General features: G+C 40.2%; 1 protein-coding gene and 1 pseudogene across 1 annotated transcript in view; both read left to right on the forward strand.

Annotated features, from left to right (window-relative positions):
* Pard3b (par-3 family cell polarity regulator beta) overlaps positions 1-13,058 on the forward strand; it is a 979,071-nt gene that overhangs the window by 169,214 nt on the left and 796,799 nt on the right. The window lies entirely within an intron of this gene.
* Positions 7,776-8,554, forward strand: LOC127196326 (glutathione peroxidase 1-like; annotated as a pseudogene).

Below are 13,058 nucleotides of genomic sequence, written 5' to 3' on the forward strand. Positions count from 1 at the left end.
GCACAAAGCAAGAACATGAAAAATGTTGTTCTTAAAATTACCAACCTTATGGCTAACTCCTTCCTTAACACTAGTCTCATTATTTCCTGCTCCTGGTGTGAAACCCCGAGTGTGTTACTTTCATTGGAGTCCGTGGCATTACCTTTGATATTCCAAAGCACTTTTCATTATGCTCCGCTGCCATTCTCCTTAAAAGAGCAGTAGCTGTGGCTGTTTTTATTAAGAAAATTTTGATTGGCAATCATTCATATTTTCAAGTATTGTTGCTAATCAAAGTCCTAATATTTTGCTTCTCTTCATCTCTTTTGCATTTCAGCTTGCCTTTTCCTTGGAAGACACTGGCAAGTAATTAATATAATGTTTTAAAAACACAATTGTTTCTAAATGTTATGGCTGATTCATACGGAAGTCTTTTATGGATTCCATGCCCCTCATGGAGCAATCGTCAGTAATGTATTCACAGCAAGACTGTACTTTAGAATTAATTATTTGTGTCATTCATCCAGGTATTCCCTAACTATAAATTATTGCTTTCTTAGTCAGTATAAATTTGATTTTCACTGTTTAGGGTGACCTCTGTCATCACTGAATAGTTAAAATTTTCTTCCTGGAATCCCCTCTGATTGTCTACAACATTTGGGGTTGCATAATAGACATGCAGCGTATCTTGGTGAGGTAGTCCTTAGATAATCAGGCTATTAATTATGTATGAAGTAATTGTATGGAACTAGAATAGGAGATATAAATTAACAGAAAATAGTGTCCTGTCTTCAAATAGTTCATGATCCTATTGTGGAGACTAGATGTATTTGGAAGTCCATTCGTGATTGAATAAGTAACGCAGGTCATGCATGCTGTAGGAGAGGAAGAAAACAGATGGTGGATGTGTGCTAGAATGCAGAGAAATCACAGAGCGCTGGGCCTCATCAAGTCAATTTACACTTCCTAGATTTGGGGCTTCCAGGCAGGGCAAGGAGAAATGGGAAGCAGGAAAATGGCAAGATGTCATAAATAATAGAATAGGAGACTCAACAGAGTGACAGAAATTTCTGTACTGAATTAGAGAGTAGAAGTTTTAAAACACTACAGCTGATTGAATATAAGGGAGGGGTAAGAAATCTAGATTTTCCCCCCTTAGTGGCTTCCATCTTCTGTTTGAATAATGCTGCTTGAATAGTACATTTCAAAAAATTACTTACTCAGTAGGAAAGAGAACTCTTTGTAGGAAACGAGAAGGATGAGGCACAGTCTTGCAGGCACACTAAGGATATTACTTGGAGAAACGACATCTTCAAAACATAGTGTTTTCCTTATCTGAAAAACAAGACAGAGAAATGTGTGTGTATGTATTATATATTATATATAATGTATCTTTATATCTCAATGAAATAAATAGAAAATAATAGTTAAAGTAAAAAACTAGAGAAAACATAGTGTTCTCATCTTTTTTTTTTTTATCAGCCTTTAGATCTGTTCTGATCATTTAAATTTATACATTGGGATGCCTTTAAATTTAAAAATTCTCCCCTAGGGACTGTAATCATCAGATGGCCTTTTTTCCTTTCCCTTAGTAATGCCGCTTAGGTCAACACTCACCACCATAGTCAGGATGCTAATGTCAGTAGAATTTAATTATTTTATCTGTGTCCACAATATTAAATGTAAGTGGCTTTGAGGGTCTATTCACTCCATATTTAGTGAACTGTTGCCTTTATCAGGCTCTCCTTGTGGGAATGTCAAAGAAAACTCTAGAGAACTACCAAAGAAATGTCTCCATGTCATATACTGCAAACTTGTATCAGGTAACAGTATGTGTTTCAAGGACAATTTTGACATGGTTCACCACTAATGTCCCACAGCTATTAACATCTCAGATGTGACAAATCGGAGATGGACCAGCTGCATTGGAAGGAAAATGGCATGCTTACTGGGAAGCTAGGAAACAGACCACAGCAGTAGCAGTCTACACAAACAGCAGCTATTGGCATTAACAGAGAGATCTTGCGGAAGGGCCACCCCTTAGTGGATTTGCCTTACTACACATGTAAGAAGGTCTTTGCTGTCAGGAGTAACCCCTCTCAGGAAAAGGGCCGAGATGTCTGTTTATCCTTATGTTTCTATTGTTAGTGACAAGGATTTCAAGCTTTGGTTATAAGCTTTTGTTATGTAATTTTAACGAGAACGTGGGCCCTGAAGTAAAATAATTGTTCACCCATCACTAACTAATTGGGTATTCACTTAAAATGTATTTCCAGTTCAGTCTCTGGCACCTCCACATTCATCTATGATGTCACACATTTTCAAGATAGCAGCTGAGATACTGCAGTTTGTTTAGGGCTGTGGAGTAAAGGCTCCATTACAGCTCATTAATCTGCTTCTGTCATCTCACTGTCTCTCCTCTGGCTGCTGACCACTCAGAGGAAATCAGCGAACCAGGAATTAGCTGGCTCCATCTCTTGTACATTTTGGTGATGGCTTTAAAACCTTACTGTCATTGCTAAGCTCAGATTTATTCTATTCTTCCCCAATGAACTCATGCTTGATGCTCTTCTTATCTACCTTATGGGGAAAAAACCCAACAAAACCAAAGACCTGGTGCCTGAATAGGTGTGATCAGTTCCTTACTCAGAGGCTACAGTTGTTAGCGTGTACACAGAGGCTTGGAAATACTGATCCCAAGGCTCTTCTGTCTCCACCTGGTTCTTTCCACATCATTTCTTCTCTTCCTTCCTCTATGACCTTTCAACTTGTATCTACTGTCTGCTGTCTCTGGTCTACTCTGTTGAACCTCTTCTTAGTCCATAGGCATGATGCCTCTGCCATCTTGGTGGGGATCACACCATATTTCCCATGTCCATTTTTGTAATCTTGTTAGGGTTGGTTTTGCCTGCTGCTGGCACTGCAAATCACTGAGGATATTTTGCAAAGGAGAAAGCAGCTATTCATAAGGCACTGAGCTGAAGACGAAAAGAAAAGCCTCAGATCTTTCGGGACAGGTTGAATAGAGGGTCTGGGATATTGCTGTACCCAAAGGGCAGCACATTGCTCAGCTCTCCTCAGAGACACTTCTTTCAGTAGATCGTAATGAACATGGAGACCCGCAACTGGACAATGTGAAGAGAGTGAGAGACTGAGTGGAGCACTCAGTCCTAAATGAGACGTCTTGGTCAAACTTTCTTCTTGAGGCTCAGGGGTCTATGCAGAAGTAGAGGCAGAAAGACTGTAAGAAGTAAAAGTGGTGGATGACTTTACAGAAGCAGCAGCTTCCAGACCCAGCAAGACTGGTGCACGGGAACTGACAGATCGTGGCAGCATGCACAGAGCCTGCACAGGTTCAAGCCAGACAAGGTCCCAGTCCTGAGCAGGGGAGATGGACACAAAGCCCCACTCCTAAGGATGTTATCTGCAGTAGATCCTGTCAGCAAAAGGAAAGTCAGTTTTCTTCAGTGGAGTGTCACTGAGTAAGTATGTCAGCCATACTCCAGGTCTGGAGCCATGTCTAGGAGTATTTGGCCAACATTAAGTAGACTACATGGTTTGTTTGTTTGTTTTAGTGGGCATTGTTTGTTTGTTTCATTTTATTTATATTTCAGTATTATTGAATTGTTTTCTTTTTATTTCTTTGTGTGTGTGTGTGTGTGTGTGTGTGTGTGTGTGTGTGTGAGAGAGAGAGAGAGAGAGAGAGAGAGAGAGAGAGGGAGAGAGAGAGAGAGGGATTATATGAAATTGTGTTGGTAGGAGTGTGAGGAGGATCTGATCTGAGAGGAGTTGAGGCAAGGGAAAGAATATGATAAAATATATTTTATGAGAAATCTTGTTTAAAACACTCATATATATAAACTAAAGATTAGATTTAAGTATAGAAAAAGAATATAAAGTCTGAGATTTTGAATTTGTTTAATAGGTCACGGTGGAAAAGGATGGGGCTAGAGGCTTCATTCTGTGCAGACGCAGGAAAAATGAGCCTGAGAGAATGTCTTTGTGGATTACCCTTTGAGAGCGTGTAACGGCGTGTAGGTGGTGATACATAGCGATGCCAATCTGTGTTCGTGATTTCATTGTCTTCCTTAAATGTGGCTAGAAAAAGCAACCCTTAGCTCCTCTCGTTTCCAGCCTCCCTGCCCCCCACCATTGACCCTCGTGTCTTTTTCAGAATTGTCCTTGCAATATAATGAAATCAGAAACGTCCAGGGTTGCTATATTATCACCAGTTATTGTTTTTAACAGTGATAGGTATTGAGTATAAGGCTTTACACACATTAGACACATGCTTCTGTCCCATGGCTGCATCGCCAGCCTTGTTTAACCTTTTGTTTTGAGAGAGGGTCTCATCCCCTAAGCTGGCTAGACTGCATTTGAAGTCTCTGTAGTGGAGGGAAGCCTTGAACTTGTCTCCTGAGTAGCTAACCTCACGGGCCTGTGCCATCAGAACACGTGAATTTAGAGAAATTTACCCCTCTTCTCCAGTTCCCTCCCTCTCCCTTCCTCGCTTCCTTTGGCTTATTTGAAACAACTTTTCAGTCTGTGGGCTAGGCTGGCCTCGACTCTTGTCACTTTTCTAGTTTCAACTTCTTAATAGCTGTGGCCACAGGACTGTGAGCCTAGAGCTGAAGTGAACTCCCAGCAGTTCTTTCCTGTCTCCTCATGAGACAGTTGCCCTTGCGGAGGTCCTTCCTAGGTTCCCGCTGCACACTCATTCCCGCAGTGCTAATCGGTCTGATAAGTGGTAGTACGCAACAGTCCACACCTTGATGTGATGCTTGAGGTGGGATTTAAATGACATCATCTGGAAACATGACACTCACCCAGCACCATTTTCTCTATCTCAAGATGCTAATGTGAGCCACATACTTCTTCCAGCTTTGTTCCTTAAATTATTTCTTTCAGGTACTATTAAACTGTAATCCCTCAGAGGAAGGCAGGTGCCTGTCCTATCATTGTAGCAAGCACAGTTCCAGTACTTAGAAAATGCTCTGGACTCATATTTAACTCATCGGAGCATCATGCTGTACTTTTTTCACTTTTGTAATTTAAGAATGATTCGCATTTTCAAATTGTGTCCTTTTATTTGGGGAATTTAACCCTTTTAATAGCTCATCATTTTGTTGGGTCTAGGCTCTATTTTATTAAACTTAGAGATGCCAATTAGTAAAAACTACATAATCTAACTCTTTTGATTATTGTTTTTTTTTTTTTTTTGTTTCTTTATTTTTATATAAATCTTTATTTCTCTCTCCAGGCAGAAGCTTTTCTATTCCATACACGATAGGATATGCATATAAGTGGTTCATTTCTATAGCACGGTCGTATCCATTATAAGAAAGTTTCCTGTATCATTGGTTTTTTGTCATACACAGCCACAACTGTGTCGTCCACAAGTCTCAGATTTCTGTAAGAGCTCAAGATAGAAGAGTGTTCAGCACTGCTTCTTACGCTTGTGCCATCCTCCAAAAGTAATCTTGTAGACAGATGAACAGATTTTTAAAAATTCAGTAGGGGAGGCCACTATCTTTCAGATGAAAAACAATTGTGTGGTGATATTGAGAAAGGCTCTCCTCAGAAAATAAAGGGCATCTTTGTGTTAAACCAACCTGGGACACTTCAGTCCTAGTGGCCATGAAGAGTCCCATTAGTTTGACACTTTGGGCCATGTATAAACGACGGCGATGTGTTGGTGTAATTGCCAAGCTGGAGAGCACAGCATCTCTTTGTCTGTGGCATTTGGTGCTCCAGAGGATGGTACATTCTTCTCCATCTCAACTTTTCCTTCTTTGTAGTTGTAAATTAGCACCAACTCAGATCAGAATTCCACAGATCTTGATGACTACAATTTGATGAGTAGCATGAAATTGATGGAAGGGACTAGAAGTAGGGAGAGTACAAATGCGTTGATGCACTGTAGGCTATTTTTTTTTTTTTTGGAAGGTGGTGTTTGATTACAGCATGGTGCACTGGTTAAGCCCCGTCTATCTCCCCTCGTGATGGACTGCTCTTCTTAGCTTTAGTTTTCTCCTCCTTGCTCGTAGAATACCGTCAAGAAGCGTTTGATGCTCTAGTTCCCACTTGTTGACCCAGATCTTCTGTTCTTTCTCCTCAGTGGATCTTACCTTACTGTGGTTTGTTTCATCTTACTCAATTTATGTAAGACCAAACAAAGGTTTCATCGATTATTGAATCCTCCATTTATAGATGTTCCACTATGGTCTACCACTGTCCATGATTAAATAAAAAATGAAGTTGGATGGTCCTTGACTAATATAAGAACATTCTTTCAATGAGTTACAAATTAATTATAGAAGACTCATAAATTATTAAGTGTTCAATTTTCACTCTCAGGTGACTTAGGTTATATAAAAATCAATCTGGACTCTCTGGGGTTTTATCTGTAGTAGCAAAATATAGATGTGTGAGATAACTTGTCCCTGGGCTCACCTAGAACAGTGGTTAGTAGAAATCTTGGAGGTGCTCATAAACAGAAGCACCTGGGACTGACCAAATCCAAATTACACTCATGAGAAATGTGATTGAAATTTTAGTCAAAAAAATTCAGTTTTTAAAAATATATAATTTAGTAACACTAAATTGTCTATATTTAGGCTACCTATGTAATTATTTGTGGTCTAGATAAAAGTTACATAATTTTCATGTTTTTAGTGGTTTTCCTGCTAATAAACTGAGGAAGAATTTGCAAGATCACCATTTTCAAAATCTTTATAGTAGCAGTAGATGTGATCTGCAGCCACAGTGACCAAGACAACCAACCGTATGAGGGGAAATGATAAACAAAGATAATCATACTACAAGTTACTGATGCATTCACTGGATTAAATGGTTCTTTCCTATGGTACCCATGTCTTACCAAAGCATGTGTTACCAGCAGTAGGCAGCCTGATGTGCCGTTGTCTTGCTCGGAGCCCCTGTGGTATGTTCATGTCCAGACTGTTAACTTGAGTCTAAATTCAAACAAGATATGAATCCATTTTTCAGTTTACAGAAATACAAGGCTTACAGAGCATGTTTAATCATACTGCAAATTAATGATTGACTATATGCTCAATTGAGGATTTTTCTCCAAGGTAATTAGGCTGGACTTGTCAAAATGTTATGTCACAAACCAAAACAAAACTAGGAAAATTAGGGAAACTGTTTTAGAGTTGAAGTCATGACTAAACGGTGTGTGGGAAAGGGCACTGGATCCTGGTAGGTGGGAAAAATTGCAAATGACATCTTGGGACAAGTGCAAAAAGTGTGGGATACGGATAGACTGTTATGCAAAATGGGTTTTATCGCCCTTTTACTCTCACTTTGGCTAAGAAACAGAAAACAATAACTATTTACCCATAAATAGAGCAGGGGCAGAATATTAGTTGCTAAATCCAGGCGAAAGATATATGAACATTCATTTAAAATTTTTTTCTTTACTTCATACTAAAAACTTTTGTGATACAAAGTGAAAGACCCAAATTTGTAGTTCTCTGAGAAAGTCAGTTCTGGAAAGTAGTCAAGAGTCTCTATGATGTCTAATTTCTTCATGGGTTGACTGTTTAACAAGGCCTGGTCATTATTTCTTTTCCAAATACCATGTCCTCAGCTGTAAAGCCTAGGCTGCTACATAAGGGAAGAGAACATGTCAGTATTCTAAAGTTTTTTGTTAAAAACAAAAGGTTAGCTGGCATTTTGACTAAGATTCATTTAAAAAGAAAAGTGTAGCTAGTTTAAAATACAGAACGTCAGTCTGGATTCTGCTTGTTTTTGAGTTCACTAGCTCCTACAATATGTGCTCTGCTCGGCTCTCCGGGGCGGCAGCGGTGCAGTCCACCGTGTATGCCTTCTCTGCGCGGGAGCCTGTGAGCCTGGGCTCCCTGCGGGGCAAGGTGCTGCTCATCGAGAATGTCCTGTCCCTCTGAGGCACCACAACCCGGGACTACACCGAGATGAACGATCTGCAGAGACGCCTGGGGCCTCGTGGCCTGAGGGTGCTCGGTTTCCCGTGCAACCAGTTTGGACATCAGGAGAACGCCAAGAACGAAGAGATTCTGAATTCCCTCAAGTATATTCGACCCGGTGGTGGGTTCGAACCCAACTTTACATTGTTTGAAAAGTGCGCCGTGAACGGTGAGAAAGCCCACCCGCTCTTCACCTTCCTGCGGGAGGCCTTGCCTGCGCCCAGTGACGAGCCCACTGCGCTCATGACCGACCCCAAGTACATCCTTTGGTCCCCAGTGTGCCGCAACGACATTACCTGGAACTTTGAGAAGTTCCTGGTGGGCCCTGACGGTGTTCCGGTGCGCAGGTACAGTCGCCGCTTTCACACCATCGACGTCGAACCCGACATAGAAGCCCTGCTGTCCCAGCAGCCTAGCAACCCCTAAGGCGTTCCTGGTATCCGGGCTTGGTGATCAAACTGGCTGCACTCTGGGGGGAGGTTCTTCCATGATGGTGTTTCCTCTAAATCTGCATGGAGAAATGCCTGATTTTTTTCAGAACACCTCTCAGATGGGCGCTGGTTTTGTCCATCCCCGATGCCTTTCTGCTAATAAAGTGCTGAATGTCATTAAATAAATAAAATACAGAACGAAAACTCACATTCTTATTTTCTGTATAGAAGCAATGAGATAAGGGCACAAGACTGGTTTGTTATATTTACAGGGCTGAATAATAAATTCTCATAAATTTAGCTTCTACAAAACAAAAGCAGTTTCTTGGCAGAGTTCTGTAGGTTAGCAGTCTAGGCAGATCGAACTGGGTTTGTACTTGGATGGCACCAAGCCAAACATTTGAGTCAAGCTGGGCTGTTCCCTGGAGACTTCAGAAGAGGCCAGCTTTGCAGAGTTAAGCACGCTGGAGAACTAGCTCTTAGGTGACTGTAGCTTCATTGGCTATAATTCAGAGTCACCGTATCCTCCCTTTATAAACCACCAGCAGCACACTTCCCCACATTTTCTCTCTGGATTACTCATCACTGTTGGCACTTGGAAAGTGTTTATAAGGCATGATGTGATCAGATTATCCTCGGCAAACACTGATCTAAGGCCAGTTCTGACCTATGACATCAAGTGTTTATGCGGATGACTTCTAATCATGTGTCCAGGGTCTACTTTATTCAAGAGAAAGTATTATTTAACAATGGGCATGATGAGGTTACTAGAATTCTGCCTAGCAATTTTTATTCTGATTTCTTAAGGATAAAATATTTTTATAGTGCTGAATTTATCTCTTTTGGCTTTTTAACCTCATAATAATACAAAAAAGACATTCTGGTTAGGAAAAAAAAAAACCTTCTGTTTTCATATTATCTCAGAAACGAGAGGCATTTCCCTTAGAAGGAACCCTTAAAAGGAAGTATCTTATATTCTTAAAATTAATACACATAATAATTCTCTTCAATTTCAAACATACTTCCTTAGTTTTACTTCTGTGTCACAGTTTTTCATATTATATATCATGTCATCCTCATCTATAACTTTACTGTGGCGACCTTGTTACTCATACCCACTTCCAGCTCCATCCAGGTAGTATAAAACAAAAACCATTTCTGACACTAATGGATTTGTGGCAGAGTGCATCAGGATGCCTTGCCTCATGGCATCCGCAGCCTCAGTGGAGAGGAACATCCTCCTGAAACCTTGAATTCTCCCGAGATTTCTTTACTGTCGTGGCTGCGTCTATGGTGACTAACAGGCCGTCCTCAGCTGGAACAATTACCACTGTGGCAATACATGGTGTGTCTTGGTCTTCCTTGTAGCATGGTTACTCTAATTTTATACAAGACAGCTCAGGGCTCCTAGTGCAACAGAAATATTGACCTCCAATTTTTTTTTTTTATCACATCTAAGATGGAGCATTGCACAAACATAATTTTCTACATTTGATAGTTGACATTTTATGAAACTGTATCAAGTTTACACAAATATTCTAAGTTATGATTTCATCCACAGATGAAGAGGTGACTTCTAAATCATGAAATTGAGGCTCTTGGTTGGGTTGAAAAACATTATTCATAGCTAAGTAGTGGTTTTTTTTTTTTTAAACTTCATTTCAAAATAATTGAGATCAGCTTGAATAATGCATAGTTTTAACTTTAAGCGGATTGCAATATAATTAAATTTAGCAGGATTTCTGTGTTGCTGTGTCATTGGTAATGAGCCACTGGAAGTCTGAAGAGAAAGCAATAACTAAGAGGTAAGAGCGGTTGCTAAAATGGCTCTGGTATTTGTTTGTTTTTTTTTTTTTAATTTTTTTTATTAGTTTATTCATGTTACATCTCGATTGTTAGCCCTTCCCCTGTTTCCTCCCATTCTTCCCTCCCTCCCACTTCCCCCCTTCTCCCCTCCCCTATGTTTGTGATTGAGGGAGTCCTCCCTCTATATATGCGCTTAGAGTATCGAGTCTCTTCTTGGTAACTTGCTATCCTTCCTCTGAGTGCCGCAAGGCCTCCCCATCCAGGGGACATGGTCAGAAAAGGGGCATCGGAGTTCGTGTGAGGGTCAGATCTCACTCTCCACTCAACGGTGGAGAATATCATGTTCGTCGGCTAGGTCTTAGTAGGGGTTCGAAGCTTACTGCCTATATTCTCCTTGGCTGGTGCCTTAGTTTGAGGAGGACCCCAGGATCCAGATCTGCCTGTCATAAAGTTCTTGTAGGTTTCCCGGACCCTGAGGTTCACGGTGTTTTGTTTAAATTTGGAGCCCCGTGTTATTCTCCTGGTGCTTTGAGTTTATTAAGATTGTGATTGTTCTTAACAGTGGAAGTGGGAATATCTTAGATAATGTAGGTTTGGCCCTTTATTTGTGCCAACCCTATAGAAACACCGTATCTTGGTTTGTTTGTGTATTATTAGTATATAGAAACCATAATTTTACATATGGATCTCAACACTTGGGAGGCAGGGTATAAAGTCAGTTTAGGGTCTGTCCTCTGCAAGTGTAAGCTGCCTAACCCTGGAACAATAGGATTAAGTGGCCCAGATACTGAAGTCCAGTGTGTTCATGAAAACCACAGCATGTGTATAACCTGGGAATAAGTTATGAATGCGTGTTCTTAGTTGTGGCTTATTTGTATACGACTGTGTTTGCTTCTCTTAGCTTATTTCTTAATCTGGCTATCACACAAATAGTTGAGACTCTTTTATAATGCAAGGCTTCACAATGCAATCTGAGCAGTTTGAGTCTGTTTTTAACCCTCTATATTATTTTATCTCACTCCCAGCAAACATCCCAGCTATACTTAGCACTTAGTAGCTTTCCTCAGCTGCAGTTCTTTCCTCTAGATCTTCCTTGGACCTTTACCCCTGGCTGCCTCCTCTGGCTGAATCTCCTCACTCCTCTCCTGACTGGCAGGAAGTCCAGACCTATGCTCGCCCCTGTTCAGTGACTGGCTTTAAGCTGCTTTATTGATATATTGGGGGACAGTTGTGGAGCAGAGTTTATACAACATTTAGACAGGATATCAGAATTTAAACTACACAATAACCTTATGCCTACACTTAGCTCTTACTACATACACACTGATATGGGAACCCTAGCACTGGTATCTAGCTACTTGTTTATTTTTACAAGCTCCTGACAGGTTATTGGTGCATGCCACGCCTGATAATCAATCTCTAAGACTTTGTCATTGTTCCATAGCATACAATATATATAAGTTGTACTTTCTTCTCCTTCCAAGTAAGTAGAACTTATTATTTATAAAGAGCAGCTTTTAACGTCTATCAATTAGGAATGGCATGTGTAGATACATGATCATGTACATATCTACATACTTACTGATTTGTATGTTAAGTTATATAAAAATATTTCTGTGACTGTCTCCACTGAACACTGACATTGAAATGAAGAAAATCATATAATATGAAGACTGAAGAGGACCAGGGTGAGCGGAATTCAAAATTGATTGGCACAAGGTGGGGAGAAGAATTAACATGTGGGTAGGAGCTCAGCTCCTAAATTGCAATGGGAGCCCAGCAGACAGAAGCATCTGGAAAAGCTAGTAGAAGAGAATGAAAGTGGGTGGTCCACAGTGCTGCTCTATTCAGTGCTGCTCCTTCCAAGGACAAGGCTAAGGCTAGACCAACATCCTCTCTTTCACAGAGTTCTTTAGCTGATCCTGCCGCCTTCACTCCCACGTGAGTTCACAGAAAAAAAAAAAAATAAGATGACTCCTTTGAGGATCCTGCACTCGTCACCAAATTGAGTTGCGTGTTAATCTGACTCGACTCTAAAACCATTCTTGTCAGAAGCCATTGCTGTAATAGACCAGGATGGTTGTGTTTTTACTGTGGGATGGAGGAGGAGTTCTGTGAAAAGACCTTGATGGCTTTGATGGATGCCACTTCCGGAGGAGGGAGAGTATCCACTTATTTCACCAAGTAAAATGTTTCATTTACATTGTTTCCACTGGCAAAGCTTCTTTCAGCCCGTGTGCTGTCGGAAGGCCACAGTGCTTTTTCAGCTACAGCCAGAGAAGCATCCTGGCCTAAAGTAAGTTCACTCTATTTCTAATTATTACTTTGTTGATTTGGTTGGGAATACTGTGTTTGTACTTTCAAAATCCCCTTTAAAGTGTTATCTTTAGGCTCATGCTAAATATTAGGTACCTGCTAAATATGAGTTAAGTTAGTGGATATTGGCTTTGTTACTTTAATATTTTTCTGAAAGAGCAGTTTTGAAGTCAGAAAGGAGTTGCCAAAATAAGTTTGTCATTGCCTGGTTTGAATTTTTTTGCATTATATTTTGATGGTTAAATATTGATCACTCTTTTGAAATTCTTGATTACATATAGATTTTTAACTTGATTCTTATGTGATAGGTCTTTTCTTAAAAGTTTTCCAGTTAAGTTTGGATGGAAAAAATTTAAAACAGATAGACTACATTAACATGTCTTGAAAAATGAACTATTATAAAAACATATTCCATGGCATTTCTTGGTAAGTATGCACATGGAAGGAGAAAGTGTGTGCTGTACTATGTTAATGGTGTAAAAATGCTGAGAACTTGCCAGGTCTTTGCTAGCTGACATATTTGTGTTCCGACTTATTACTGCTTATGTTCCTCAGAGAT

The sequence above is a fragment of the Acomys russatus genome, chromosome 12 (assembly GCF_903995435.1).
Source record: "Acomys russatus chromosome 12, mAcoRus1.1, whole genome shotgun sequence".
NCBI lineage: Eukaryota > Metazoa > Chordata > Mammalia > Rodentia > Muridae > Acomys > Acomys russatus.